This window comes from Lissotriton helveticus, chromosome 5_1 (genome assembly GCF_964261635.1).
Source record: "Lissotriton helveticus chromosome 5_1, aLisHel1.1, whole genome shotgun sequence".
In the NCBI taxonomy this organism is placed as follows: Eukaryota; Metazoa; Chordata; class Amphibia; order Caudata; family Salamandridae; genus Lissotriton; species Lissotriton helveticus.
The window spans coordinates 23,094,975-23,108,717 of NC_136065.1; the positions used below are offsets into that span (position 1 = coordinate 23,094,975).

The 13,743-nt window shown below is 51.2% G+C and overlaps 1 protein-coding gene across 5 annotated transcripts in view; it reads left to right on the top strand.

The window, feature by feature from the left end:
* The first annotated feature begins 296 nt into the window (after window positions 1-296).
* PHF1 (PHD finger protein 1) overlaps window positions 297-13,743 on the top strand; it is an 836,267-nt gene continuing 822,820 nt past the window's right edge. For 3 of the 5 annotated variants that reach the window (XR_013594654.1, XM_078641645.1, XM_078641647.1), the window contains exon 1: window positions 297-2,360. The gene's annotated coding sequence lies outside the window, so the exon portion shown is untranslated. The remainder of the gene's footprint in view (window positions 2,361-13,743) is intronic. The other 2 variants (XM_078641646.1, XR_013594655.1) reach the window with 2 other exon arrangements.

Sequence of the window (13,743 nt, forward strand, 5' to 3'; positions counted from 1 at the left end):
AGGGTCCTCTCACTCCCTCTGACTGTCCCTTACCTCCCCCTGGTACTCTCCCTCCATCAGGCTGTCTCCATTCCCTTTCGGGTACTCCTGCTTCCTCATTCTGTCACCCACCTCCCTCTGGTACTCTCACACCCCCAGGCTGGCTCTCATCTTCTTCTGGTACTCTCCCTCCCCCAGGCCGTCTCCCACGCCCCTCTGGGACTCACCCTCCCTCAGGCTGTTTCCCACCAGCCTCGAGTACACTTGCTCCATCATTCTGTCTCCCACTTCCCTCTGGCACTCTCCCTCCCTTAGGTTATCTCCCATCTCTCTCTAGTTCTCTCCCTCTCTCTGGCTGTCTCCCACCTCCCTCTGGTACTCTCCCTCCCTTAGGTTATCTCCCATCTCTCTCTGGTACTCTCCCTCCCTCTGGCTGTCTCTCACCTCCCTCTGGTACTCTCCCTCCCTCTGGCTGTCTCACACCTCCCTCTGGTACTCTCCCTCCTTCATGCTGCCTCTCATCTCCCTCTGGTACTCTCCCTCCCTCTGGTTGTCTCACACCTCCCTCTGGTACTCTCCCTCCCTCATGCTGCCTCTCATCTCCCTCTGGTACTCTCCCTCCCTCAGGCTGCCTCTCATCTCCCTCAGGTTGTCTTCCACCTCCCTCTGGTACTCTCCCTCCCTCAGGCTGCCTCTCATCTCCCTCAGGTTGTATCTCATCTCCCTCTGGTACTCTCCCTCCCTCTGGCTGTCTCACACCTCCCTCTGGTACTCTCCCTCCCTCATGCTGCCTCTCATCTCCCTCTGGTACTCTCCCTCCCTCAGGCTGCCTCTCATCTCCCTCAGGTTGTCTTCCACCTCCCTCTGGTACTCTCCCTCCCTCAGGCTGCCTCTCATCTCCCTCAGGTTGTATCTCATCTCCCTCTGGTACTCTCCCTCCCTCAGGCTGCCTCTCCCTCCCGTACTCTCCCTCCCTCAGGCTGTCTCTCATCTCCCTCAGGTTGTCTCCCACCTCCCCCTGGTACTCTCCCTCGTGAACCCTCGTCACGCCCCCCTGTGCTCTCTCCCACGTCGCCCCCTCCAGGTTGTCTCTGAACCTGTGGTGTTTTCTCCCTCAGGTACCCTCACACCCGCCTCCCCTTAGGGCACTCTCCCCCTCTCTGCTCGACCTCTCCCTCAGGTAGTCTCACACACCTCCCCTCAGGGCACTCTCTCTCCTGACCCTCCCCCTCTCCTTCAGTCTGTTTCTCACTCTTCCCGGGCAGGCCCTCCCCCTCCGGCGGTGTGCAGCCCCTAGCCGTCTCCTCAGGCTCCGGCTGTCTCCCGTTCCGTGCCCCCGGCTGTCTCCCGTGCAGTCCCCGTCCGTCTCTCCCGTGCCCCGTCCGTCTCTCCCGTGCCCCGTCCGTCTCGCGCCTCTCTCCCCGGTGACGGTTGCTGCGCCACAGCCGCTCTCGGGCCGCCTCTGCCCCCGGTCGCGGTGCTGCGTCACAGGGCCCCCGCCGGCCGCGCTCTCCAGGCCCCCAGCGCTCTCCGGGGGGGTCTGGCACCGCTGCTCCTCCTCGCCCCCCCCTTCCCCTGGGGCTCCGGCCTGCGTCACTCGGGGGCTGCCTCCGGAGCGCGGCCGTGTCAGTCACCGGAGCCCCCACACCCCCGCCTCTACTGCGTCACACGACCGGGCCGCGGAGAGCGCTGACCCCCCGGGCCCCAGAGACGGGGAGAGCCGAGCCAGGGCCCCAGAGGGAAGGAGAGCCGAGCCGGGGCCCCAGAGAGAAGGAGAGCCTAGGGCCCCTGGGAGAAGGAAGACAGAGGGCCCCTGAGAGAGGGAGAGCCGAGGACCCCTTAGGGAGGGAGAGCCGAGCCGGGGCCCGAGAGGGAGGGTGACAGGCGACTTGCCTGGGCCCCAGAGAGAGAGAGAGAGAGAGAGCAAAGCCCGGGGTCCCCCTAGAGGGTGAGAGCCGAGCCCGGGGACCCCTGAGAGAGGGAGAGCCGAGCCCGGGGGTTCAGAATGGGACAGAGACCCCCTGGGCCCTATACGAAGAGGTAGAGACCCCCGGAGACAGGTGGAGACGCCGGCCTGTCAGAGAGAGACCCCGGGGAAAGGCGGCGCGGCCCCGCGGAGCCCCCGCTAGGCCTCCCGGAGACCCTTGGAGGGTAAGACCCCCACCCATAGACCCGGGGGCGCCGAGAGACAGGCGGGGGACCCCGAGACTTCAGGGAGAGAGGAGTGGCCGCGAAGACCCGGGGTGCACAGGGGCAGCCAGAGACCGAGGCTCCAGGACCCAGAGGATGCCTGCCTAGACCCCACCAGCCCGAAGGAGCCAGGACCGGAGCCCCGGAAACCGAGCCCGAGCCCCGGAGACCACCAGCCCCGGACCCGGCAGGTAAGAGGGCCGGGGCGAGGGACTGCGGCCGCCGCTCTGGGTCAGACCCGGCCTCTCTGCTTTGCTCTCTGACTTGGGGTCTGTATTTTGTTGCCTTTATAACATTAGTCACAAGTCTCAGAAATGAAAGGCGAGCTACGCGTGCATGGACTGGGACCCCTGAGAGCTCTGCTGTGAGATGGAGAGAGAGACAGCATGGCATGGACATGGAGAGTAAGGGAGGCAGTCACAGAAGAGGGCCTGAGAGTGGCTGGAGTGGGGTCAGCGGTACACGTGACTGGTGACAGCAAAACTGAGTCACCACAAGGGTAGGGAGACAACCCCCAAGTCCTGAAAGAAACACTGGATTGGGAGGTGGGTGACACGGGTAGGGAGACAGACCCAAGTCCTGAAAGAAACACTAGATAGGGAGGTGGGGGAGACAGCTCCAAGAAAGGAGGCAGACGAGAGAAACACTGGATAGAGAGATGGAGGAGACCGCTCCAAGAAAGGAGGCAGAAGAGAGAAACACTGATTAGAGAGATGGGAGAGACAGCCCCAAACAGAGCAGGCAGACCCGGAGAAACACTGGATAGGGAGATGGAGGAGGCCGCTTCAAGAGAGGAGGCAGATGAGAGAAACACTGGATAGGGAGATGGGGGAAGACAGCCCCAACAGAGCAGGCAGGCCTAGAGAAACACTGGATAGAGAGATGGGAGAGACAGCTCCAAGAGAGCAGACAGACCTAGAGAAACACTGGATAGAGAGATGGAGGAGACTGCTTCAAGAGAGGAGGCAGATGAGAGAAACACTGGATAGGGAGACGGGGGAAGACAGCTCCAAGAGAGCAGGCAGACCTAGAGAAACACTGGATGGGGAGATGGATTAGACCGCTTCAAGAGAGGAGGCAGACCTAGAGAAACACTGGATAGGGAGATGGATTAGACCGCTTCAAGAGAGGAGGCAGAAGAGAGAAACACTGGATAGGGAGATGGGGTAGACTGCTCCAAGAGAGCAGGCAAACTGAGAAAAACACTGGATAAGGAGATGGGGGAAGACAGCTCCAAGAGAGCAGGCAGACCGAGAGAAACACTGGATAGGGAGAGGGGGGAGACAGCTCCAAGAGAGCAGGCAGACCGAGAGAAACACTGGATAGGGAGATGGGGGAGACCGCTCCAAGAGAGCAGGCAGACCGAGGAAAACACTGGATAAGGAGATGGGGGAGACCGCTCCAAGAGAGCAGGCAGACCGAGGAAAACACTGGATAAGGAGATGGGGAAAGACAGCTCAAAGAGAGCAGGTAGACCTAGAGACACACTGGATAAGGAGATGGGGAAAGACAGCTCAAAGAGAGCAGGTAGACCTAGAGAAACACTGGGAGATGGGGGAGACAGCTCCAAGAGAGCAGGCAGACCCAGAGAAACACTGGATGGGGAGATGGGGGAGACAGCTCCAAGAGAGTAGGGACACCGAGAGAAATACTGGATAGGGCAGACAGCTCCAAGAGAGCAGGGAGACAGAGAGAAACACTGGATAGGGTGATGGGGGAGACAACTCCAAGAGAGCAGGCAGACCGAGAGAAACACTGGATAGGGAGACAACCCCAAGAGAGCAGGCAAAGCGAGAGAAACACTGGATAGCGAGATGAGGGAGACCGCTCCAGAGAGAGCAGCCATACTGATAGAAACACCAGGATAAGGAGACCGAGTAAGGGAGAGAAAAGGAAGGGGGCCGGCCCGAGGGGACAGATGAGAGAAACGCAAGGGTATTGCAACAAACAGAAAGTTAGAGGAAGACAATCCCCAGGAAGACGAAGCAGGGATACTAAAAGAGACAGTAGGGTAAGAAAACAGCTGCGCAGAGATGAGAGAGACAGTCCAATCCATTGGAAGACAACAAAGGCACTAAAAGAAACAGCAGGGTAAGAAAACAGCCAGACAGAGATGGGAGAGACTTTCTATTGGTAGAGACGGAGGTACTACAAGAAACAGCGGGGTAAGAAAACATACTTGAAGAGATGGGAGAGACTGCCCACTAGAAGACAACAGAAGGACTAAAAGAAACAGCAGGGTAAGAAAACAGCCAGGCAGAGATGGGAGAGACTTTCTATTGGTAGAGGCAGAAGGACTACAAGAAACAACAGGGTGAGAAAACAACCTGGTAGAGATGGGAGAGACTGCCCACTGGAAGACAACAGAAGGACTAAAAGAAACAGCGGGGTAAGAAAACAGACAATAGGCAGTCAGAGAGACTGAAAGAAATAGCAGGGTAAGAAGCTAACCGTCTAGGGGAAGTGGCACAACTCACGTGATTTGGAAGATATAGTGATAGAACCAACAAGGCGATAAATAAAACAAGCATTTGCAATGCAATAGGTCTCGCAGTTCTTGAGTTTGAGCTATTGGCATTGTAAATGAGAATGCAGTTTATTTATGATTTGGTTTTTAAAAAATAAATAGAAAGGCATTGTCATTTACATTGCCAATAGCTTAAACTCTCGTAGAGGCGAGACGTATTGCATTGCAAATGCTTGTTCAGGGATAAGGGAGAGTGAAGTCGAATCTAAAGTGTGTATAGAAGAGATGGAGATGAGAAGAAAGCGCTATGGGCAGAATGATAGTAAGGGAGAGGTAAGAATGGCATGGAAGAAGTAAAGTTGGAGACACAGGACAGGGATGGACTGAGGGAAGGAAGGGTCAAGGAAGGGGTCTGGGAGAGGCATAGAAGATGACGTCACACAACTGGAAGGTACAAATGGAGGTGGCGGCGGGGTGGAGAGGGCAGATAATGAATCTAGAAAACAATTAAAGGTAAGGTTGGATGAGGCGAGGATAATTAAGGAGAGACAGGTGGGCTACTAGAAGGGGGAGGGGATGCACGAGAAGCTGAGAAGACAGATGGCTAAAAGCAAGTGCGATGGAAGTTACAGCTAGAGAAGAGTGGGGAGGGAGTCTAGAAGCGGAGGGTAACGGAGAAGGGTGGGAAAAAGGCAGGGAGAAGTAGGTAGCGCAGTAGTCTGAGCGGAAAGCAGCAGTAGATGATGAAAAGCACAAGAGGTAAGCGGGGCGACCACAGAAAAGTACAGGTGGAGAGAGGCAAGCGTGGGAGTGAAGAAGATGAGGCTGAGAGAGTGGTGGGCCTAGGCGGGAAACCGGGGGCGGGAGGAGATGGGGCAGTGGGGCACGGGACCTAGATACGGTTTAATAATTTAGTAATTCCTCAGAGGGAACGTATTACTCATTCTGCAACATTGGAGCACAAGGGCGGTGGAGCCGAAGAGGCCAGGGTCAAACCGTGCATCTGAATGAGAAGCTGTGTCCGAGTGGGCATGCAGGGTACAGAGCGAGGCAATGAGAGGGTGGGGTGGTGGCACAGAGGAATGGGGCACAGAGACAATGGGACGGACAGACTCTGGACGCTTAACGTTAACTGGCTGGGACTTATGATTTTAAAAAAGTGCTTGTATATTGTTTTGAGGTTGAAGTCATCGAAATGAGCTTACAATAATGACGCGTGTTGGGGCCTCGGAATCCGGTAATTATTTAGTGGGAGTCCACAGTACGTTTCCTCGTGTGATGTAACTGGTTGGTGCTCATCTAAAGCACTCCAACACCTCCGGGTAATGTTCGTGCTAGGTAAAAGTACAACAAAAACATATATTCTGATAGCTTGACTAAAACGTATTAACTGGATAAATAACTCACTTAGCCGCCCAGTGGTGTCAGGAGCGGAGCAGGAGGAAGGGAAGGCTACGAAAACTAGCTAGGTCAAGGAAGGGAGAGAAAAGGAGCGCTGGGACGTGGAAAGACATGGAGTGAGGTATGAGAGATGGGGGTCAGAAGGCAGATAGAGAGCACACAAGATACGACATGAGCCGTGCGCAAGCAAAAGAAAACTCCCATATCCGCTCCTGCCTTTCATGTGCGTTTTCCCCAGCCTCCGCCGGCCGCCCCCGAATCTGTAGCTTCCGGGCAGAATCACAGCGCCGGGGCGTACATCGCCCGCTATATTGCAGAGAATGGCTGTGACAGCGCGCTTTAGGAGACACGCGCTGTTAAAGTGTGTGAGAGCGTGAGAAGAGACGCGCGCGTTTACAGCGAGTGTCTGCTAAAGCGCGCTCGTTCACCACCCGTGTCTCCTAAAGCACGCGGTCACTGCTATTGACTGCAATGGGTTTATTGAGCTCGTGCACATGTGATGTCCCCCTTCGCAGCCTACACAGCGACAATAAGTCTTGCTTCGCGAGCAACGCATAGCGCTGCATCGCTAGGCAAGACCTAAAAACACAGCATTTGGGAGAGCGAGAGAGGTGTGAGACTGGGAAGAACAAATAGATAGCCAAGCAGAGAGAGGAAGTCCTGGAGAGGGAGTCAGAGAAACTGAGAGGACAGCAGAGTAAGAAATAGACATGCAGGAGGATTTCGGAAGGCAGCACACCAAGAAAGCAGAGAGAATCAGCACAGCCGGGGTGATGGTGCAGCTAGTCATAGAATCAGGAGCGTAAGGAAACGAGAACTAGGGAGAGAGCAAAGGTAGCCTCAAAGAGAGGGCAGATGGAGAATCAGCAGAACCAGGGACGGGGGGAGACTGTCCCTGTGAGATGGTAGACAGCAGGGCAAGGTAGATGGCTGGGAATAAGAGAGCAAGAGGTGCAGGCAGTCAAGTGTCAGGTTGGGACCGTGGTGAGAAGGGGAAGCAGAGGGTAAAATAATGTGGCTGTGCGTGTTTGAAAGCCTTGTGGATGGGTAGCGATAAAGTGGTAGGGGCACAGCTACACAAAGCAGTAGAATGGCAAGACGGGCGCTGCTGTCAGATGTATGTTGTATGTTTTCGCTCAGCACGCAGTGATAGTGGTCTCTGTCAGACTGCCTTGGGGTTTGTGGTGTGTTTGATTGGCACTTGGGTGGTTTTCTTTATTTTAGTGATAGTTACCAGTCTTTCTTGCATGCCCACTTGATATTTTCTTGTTCCTCAGATTTCATAGTGTTTTTGGATAGTCAATCCTTCTTGGATGTTGTCAAGCTTTTGATTGATTTTGGTGCATTATCCATGTTTATAATGCTTATCAGGTTCCATTAGCAGCTGTTGCCTGTCTAATGGTTGTTATGAGACATTATGTTTTAATCGTGGTAATTTGTTCCCTCTCCTGTTGCTGTTGGATGTGTGTTGTTAGACACACTTTACTGTTATGAACTTTGGTATTTTCTTCTTTGGGCCCTCTTTGGTGTTATTTCTCTTTGCATGTTTAGGTATCAGGTTTGTCAATCTTTCTGGTTTGCAGATCATTGCAGGTGAATCACAGTAACCCTTACTAACTGCCTGCCCAACCCAAACAAGAAGTGCTAGCAATGGAGTACGGGAGCTTGTAAAAGAGAGGGATTGGGGAAAGGAAGGACACTGCACTCCGGCAATGGCCCCCCAAGCTCAGTCTCAAACCTGTCAAAGTTAGAGTTTTGTATGGTGGATGGGACTGGCGAGTTTGGTTCGCCCTATGGCCTATGCTGAGTCTCAATCCCACAGGATATTGGTACTGAGTACCTGTTATATAGGGTCTTCAGTACTGAGCTTGTAATAGGGAAACGTAACTGCAGCATCAGACCGTTTACATGGACAGTGTGGCGTTCAGACAAGTTTCCAAGAAAACCACCTGCGTGGCCAAAGTGGTTATGATGGTTTCTGCACGTCTGTATCCTTGAGGTGCCTTATCCTTCAGAGTACATTATTTATTATTATTTTTTTTTTTGAATTCAAGAAGTTTTTATTGGTTGTTTCAGCATAAACATACAATGAGTAGATCAAGTAGCATACTTAGTCATAATTACACGGGCGAATATTACAGTACGCTTCTTTACATCAAAAAGAAAAATGTCAATACAAAAGTACATAGCTGATGTCCCGTCAAAAGTAGTAGATCATATATCTTATACTCAACAGCATTTTAGTCACAGTCATTTTACTCAAACATCATTTCACTCATCAGAAAAAGGGCATCATGATAAATAATACAATGATGGGAGTCTGCAAACACGTTTTAATGGGTCGTGGACGGTGTGGGACCAGTTTAAGGTGGTTTATGTGTCGTGAAATAATTGTCAAGAGTTGACCACAGTTTTCTCGTGGGGGGGGCGCCACGGTGACTGTAGGAGTGCTACATTATCGGCACCACGTAAGCTGATTATCCAATTCAGCCACCCTGCGAAGTTGGCTTTATTGGTATCTTTCCGGTTACTAAGGACTGTCTTAACCGCCGCTGTGAGTAGGAGGTCAACTAACGCCTTATCTTCTGCGTCAAGGGAAGGGTCCTGGGTGAATCCGAAAACTAAGTAAGGGAGCTCTTTAGCTGGTGTAATGTGGAATAGTTTTGAGAGAAACTCGAATATCTTCTCCCAAAAAGGTGCTACACAATCGCATTCTAGGATAATGTGTGCTAAATCACCTTCCGCCCGTTTGCAATTCCAGCAAAAGGCGTCCGGGCTGATGTTGTGTGCAAATAATCGCGCCGGAGTCCAGAAGGCCTTATGAAGGAGCCAGTATTTTGTCTGGGACAGTGTTGGGCTTATTTTGTGTCTTGTGCAAGATACCCATGTATTGGTCCATTCTGTTTTTGTGATTGGCCTGGACGAGAGATTATTCCAGAATTGTGTGATTGGGACAATGAGGCTAGATTGTTGGGGACGACTGAGTCTGTAGAGGAATGAAACCTGATGTCCCAGTCTGTTTAATCTGGCAAGGTATGGTGGGAGGGAGGGTGGTGTCAGGGAGAGTTTGGTTTTGGACAGTGCTGTACATTATAAGCGTTGCTTTGGCTTTTAGTATACCCTTAGTTTCTTGAACTTCAGTTCATGTTCTGACCGCCCAATGCACAAACTGTCTTCAAAGCCGTAGAGTGTGAAAGTGAATGCTCTCAGTACCACCTCCCTGCCGCCATGACTAACAATGACTACCCTTGTAAAGGAGCCATCATGCCATCATTATGGTCTTGCTCGACAGTGCAACTGCCGCTACACAAGTATGTGAGCATCACTAGAAAGAGGCTTTGGCTCTGCCCTCTTGTTGGGAGCCAATAGTACATGCTTTGATTGGGTAGCAGATGTGTGCTTCCGCAAAACAAATGTTTGACCTCCATGCAGCTGTGATCATTTTGTTTATCCAGCTGCCTACTTGTAAAAATTGGGATTTTGATTGAGAGGGTTGGGCCAGGGATGAAAACCCTTCTCAAGCAACAACCACAATTCATGTCAGGGTGAACTACAAGAGTCACTAAATTAACCTATGCTTAACCCTCTGGTACCATGGCACAAAAGCAGTCAGGCTCAACTTGGAGACACTGTCTTAAGTATTTATGCAACGCACAAACCGTAATAAATGAAAATCCCAATCAAATTTAGAAAAATAGTATACATATGAAACCAAAATGGCAGAAATCCAATCAGAAGAACTGGAGATAAGCTATTTTTTAAACATTTTTAAACATTTTTATTTAGATAATGACATATACACAAAATATTACAGAACGGAAAAAGTAGAAACATGATTATCAGCATAATTCTCTTGAAGGAATAAGGCCCTTCCATATGATAATGTTACATAGTTATCAAATAACAGCCAACATCAATTAAAGGGTGGGTGTAAACAATACGGGGGGGGGAGGTCCACCAATGCGGCCTGTATGTTCCAGCATATCGGTTACTTTGGAGATACGTTACACTGTCACTGTGACAGTTCCTGTAGTTATGCTCAATTTGTAAAGATACCCCATGCCTTGTCTGGAGCGGCAGGGAGTATGCTTATTTCTGGTGTTGCATTTCTGCTGATCGGAGTAATGAAGTCGCGGAGGTCTTTCTTTCCGTCTCCAAAGTGAGGGAGGGGGTGTCGGTGAACTCCGATGGGTTGATCGTAAATAGCAATGGTAGACATGCCATATGTCCTTGGTACGGCGGTAGGGGGTTTGAGCGTAGCATAGATTTGAGTTTGTATATTACAGTATATCATGCTCCACATCCATGCCTCCCGCTTAGGGTGATGTTTGGCACCCTATGACAACGCTATCTCTCTTTTCGCCAGCAACAGTACTATGGCGAAAAATCTGATTTAGCAGAGTTTCACTTTGCTAACTATGCCCAGCAAGGCCAACTTTGGAGAGGGAAGGAGCTGTATGGAGAGTATTTCAGATAACGTTCGAAAATCATCTGCCCAATATACAACCACAGGGGGACATGTCCACGTCATATGCGCAAAGTCCGCTTGTACGGTCCGACATTTGGGACAACTGGATGGTTTGGTAGGGTCATATTTGGCCAGCTGCTGTGGGGTAACATAAAGTCGATGTATAACCTTAAAATGCAGTAGCTTATGGCAATAATTGGGGGATACCCTCTTTGTTTGTTCATAACAATAAGCCCATTCCTTGTCAGTTAGCGGTTGACCCAGGTCTTCCTCCCATTAATGCCGCACCCCCCGATCCCGTACCTGCTTGAGCGCTATACACGCCCGGTATAACTTGGTGACCAAATGAGTCCCTTCTTTATCAGCTATAAGCAGCATTAGAGGCGTAGACTCCTGGGGGGAATGAGGGTGTGGCTGATCGGAGCGCTCCAATCAATCTGGTCACAATAAATTTGTTCATATATGACATTTCGGCTTGTGCGAGAAAGTTCGACATGGTTATTGCCTGCCCGTCTGGAAAGAGTGAGCCAATACTGCATAGCTTTAGCTTATTAAGGGTATGCTGTACAATCGTCTCCTAGGTAAGTAGCAAGAATGGGTTTTGTTGCAGTGGTATGTTAGGTGAGTAAAAGGAGCCTGTACCTAATAGCCGACTCAGTTTACGTCACGCCCAACAAGTGGTGGTTAGGGGTTGTATGTCATTTGGGTCGGCGGTATGCCCAAAGGGAATAGCGCACCTAATGAGGTGGGGGCAACCAAATCCCGCCCGGGCTTGGTATATGGGATGCGGACGTCTGGGTAAAACCAATGCTGGGCATGCTGGGTCTACGGAACAAGGTAATAAAGATGTAAATCCGGAACTGCAAACCCCCCTCGTTCATAAGGGAGTGTTAAGGTGTCCCATGCTTGCCGGGATGCCAAGTTTGCCTAGCGTGATTAGGAGGAATAGCCAGTCCAAGGAATCAAAGGATTTTTCTGCATCGACTAGGGCCACCGCTGCTGGAACCATCGGTTCTATTCTATTAATCACTGAAAAAACCGTCCTGAGGTTTAGGGCGGTGTATCTATGTGGGATGAAGCTGGATTGTACTGGTGAGAGTATTTGGTCCAGTAATAGTGATAATCTAGTGGAGAGTAGTTTGGCTAGGATTTTGTGATCAAAAGTTATTGGGGAGATGGGGCGATAGGAGGCACATTCTGTGGATTCCTTTCCCGGCTTCAACAGGCGTATTATGGCTGCTTCCCTCATTGAGGGGGAAGTACACTCTGCTCAAGTGCTTCTGCGTACACTTCCAGTAGTTGTGGTGTTAGAGCTTGCTTATATGTCTTATAGAATGCCCCAGATAGTCCGTCCAGGCCCGGGGCATTTGAACCATCAAGGGCGTCTATCGCCTGCACAGTCTAGTCTCCTCAACAGAGAAGGGTTTAGCAAGGAACTGCGCCTGGCCAGTTGTGAGCCATACCATTGCAACCACCTCTAGGTATGCTAATTGCAGTATGAAGTTTTTGGGAAGTTTGGATGCATATGAATTCCGGTAGTAATTGAGCAGCTCGGCTATTATACCAACATTGTCAGTGGTTACCGTGTTATCCGAGCGTCTCAACGCTGCTATATACCCTGCTCCTTGGTGGGGTAGCTCTAGCCTAGCCAGTGTCCTACCAGGATGCTCTCCCTCCCCATATCAACGTGCTGTGTGGTGTTTGCCCAGTAGTGTAGCCTCTCTATTAGCATAGTCATTGAATTCTAGTATTAGGCTGTGATCGACAAGGCGTCCAGTCTTGCCAACTCAGCCTCCACCCTGGCAAGGCTGCCACGAATAGAACGTAACACCCCGCTTGTTTTGATATGCAGACACTGCGTACTTCTGCCTTAAAGGCGTCCCAAAGTGTGCCAAATTTAGACACTGAGCCTGTGTTGAGAGGAAAGTACTCTGTTATAGCTTCTTGTAGTTTGGATTTAAATAACGCATCTAACAGGGCTGTAGTCGGGAAGTGCCATCTCTGTTCCCATCTGGTAGACTGAGGAATCTTTAAATGGAGGAGCACAAGTGCATGATCTGACAATGTGAGGGACAGCGTTTCTATATCCCCAACCCTACCCCATCAGTTAGCCAGTAGTTCATACGCGTCTGGGTGGAGTGTGGCGCTGCGTGAAATGTGTATCCTGGTACATCCGGATGGTGCGAACGCCATATGTCATGCAGGTCTAGGGATTGCATTACTTCCTCCAGTACTAGGTGGGCTTGTGGTTTTGCATTTTGTATGGGGTTGGTGGAGTCATATCTAGGGTCCAACCATAAGTTCAGATCCCCCTAGTGAATAGTGTATCGTACTCATAGCTGTCAAGCATAGTGTGGAGTTCGATGAAGAGGGCGGGGGCATCTACATTTGGCACATATATGTTAAGAAATAGAACTGTCTTACGCAGCAATGTCCCCATAACTGAAAGATCTCTCCCTTGTGTGTCTGAGATTATAAGTTTTTGCGTAAAGGGGAGAGTACTGTGAATAAGGAGGTATACTCCGCGGGAATACGTGTTGTAGCTTGCAAAGTATCTGTGGGCTCCCCATGAGGAAGCAAATGGAGGGGCGTTCTGGGGTGGGAGGTGGGTTTCTTGTAAAAATGCTATTTTAACATGCTCTCCTAAGGTTTGAAATACCTAGTTTGTCCTTCCTGGGGTTGTTGAGCTCCTGCACGTTCCAGGTAATTAGTTTGGCCTCAATAGTTTAGTTAGCGGGCATGATCGTTGGGCAGGGTCCTTGTGCATGTATCTCCAGTATGTGGTATCATCAGCCTATTCCAGTGGACAGGGGATATTACAATGGGAAGAGTGAGAACTAAACAACCAAATCCAACCACAAAAATATCAAAAAGAAAAGCTATCATCAAAAATCCAATTGGAGGGGCGTGGCTAGCAGCCGACGATGGTGGCCGCAGCTTAGAGGGGCTCCCGTGACGAGGCGGCTTCCCGCTACTATCCGACCTATTTATCCTGATTGTGACGGTGTCTGACGGGGTGGACCGGACCCAGAGTCCTTGCGGCACCCGCCGGAGAAATCTCGAGGCAGCGACGACCTTGGCACTGCCCAAAATCGTGCGGCTAAGATCGGAGTGGGGAGGGGCCTGCCGACCTCCTGGGAGCAGCGGAGTTGCGGGCTGAGTGGATCCGGCCGGAAGTGAACTCCTGGCGGCTAAGATAGACCGGAAGTGCCGGTCTCTGGAACACACGGCCTGAACG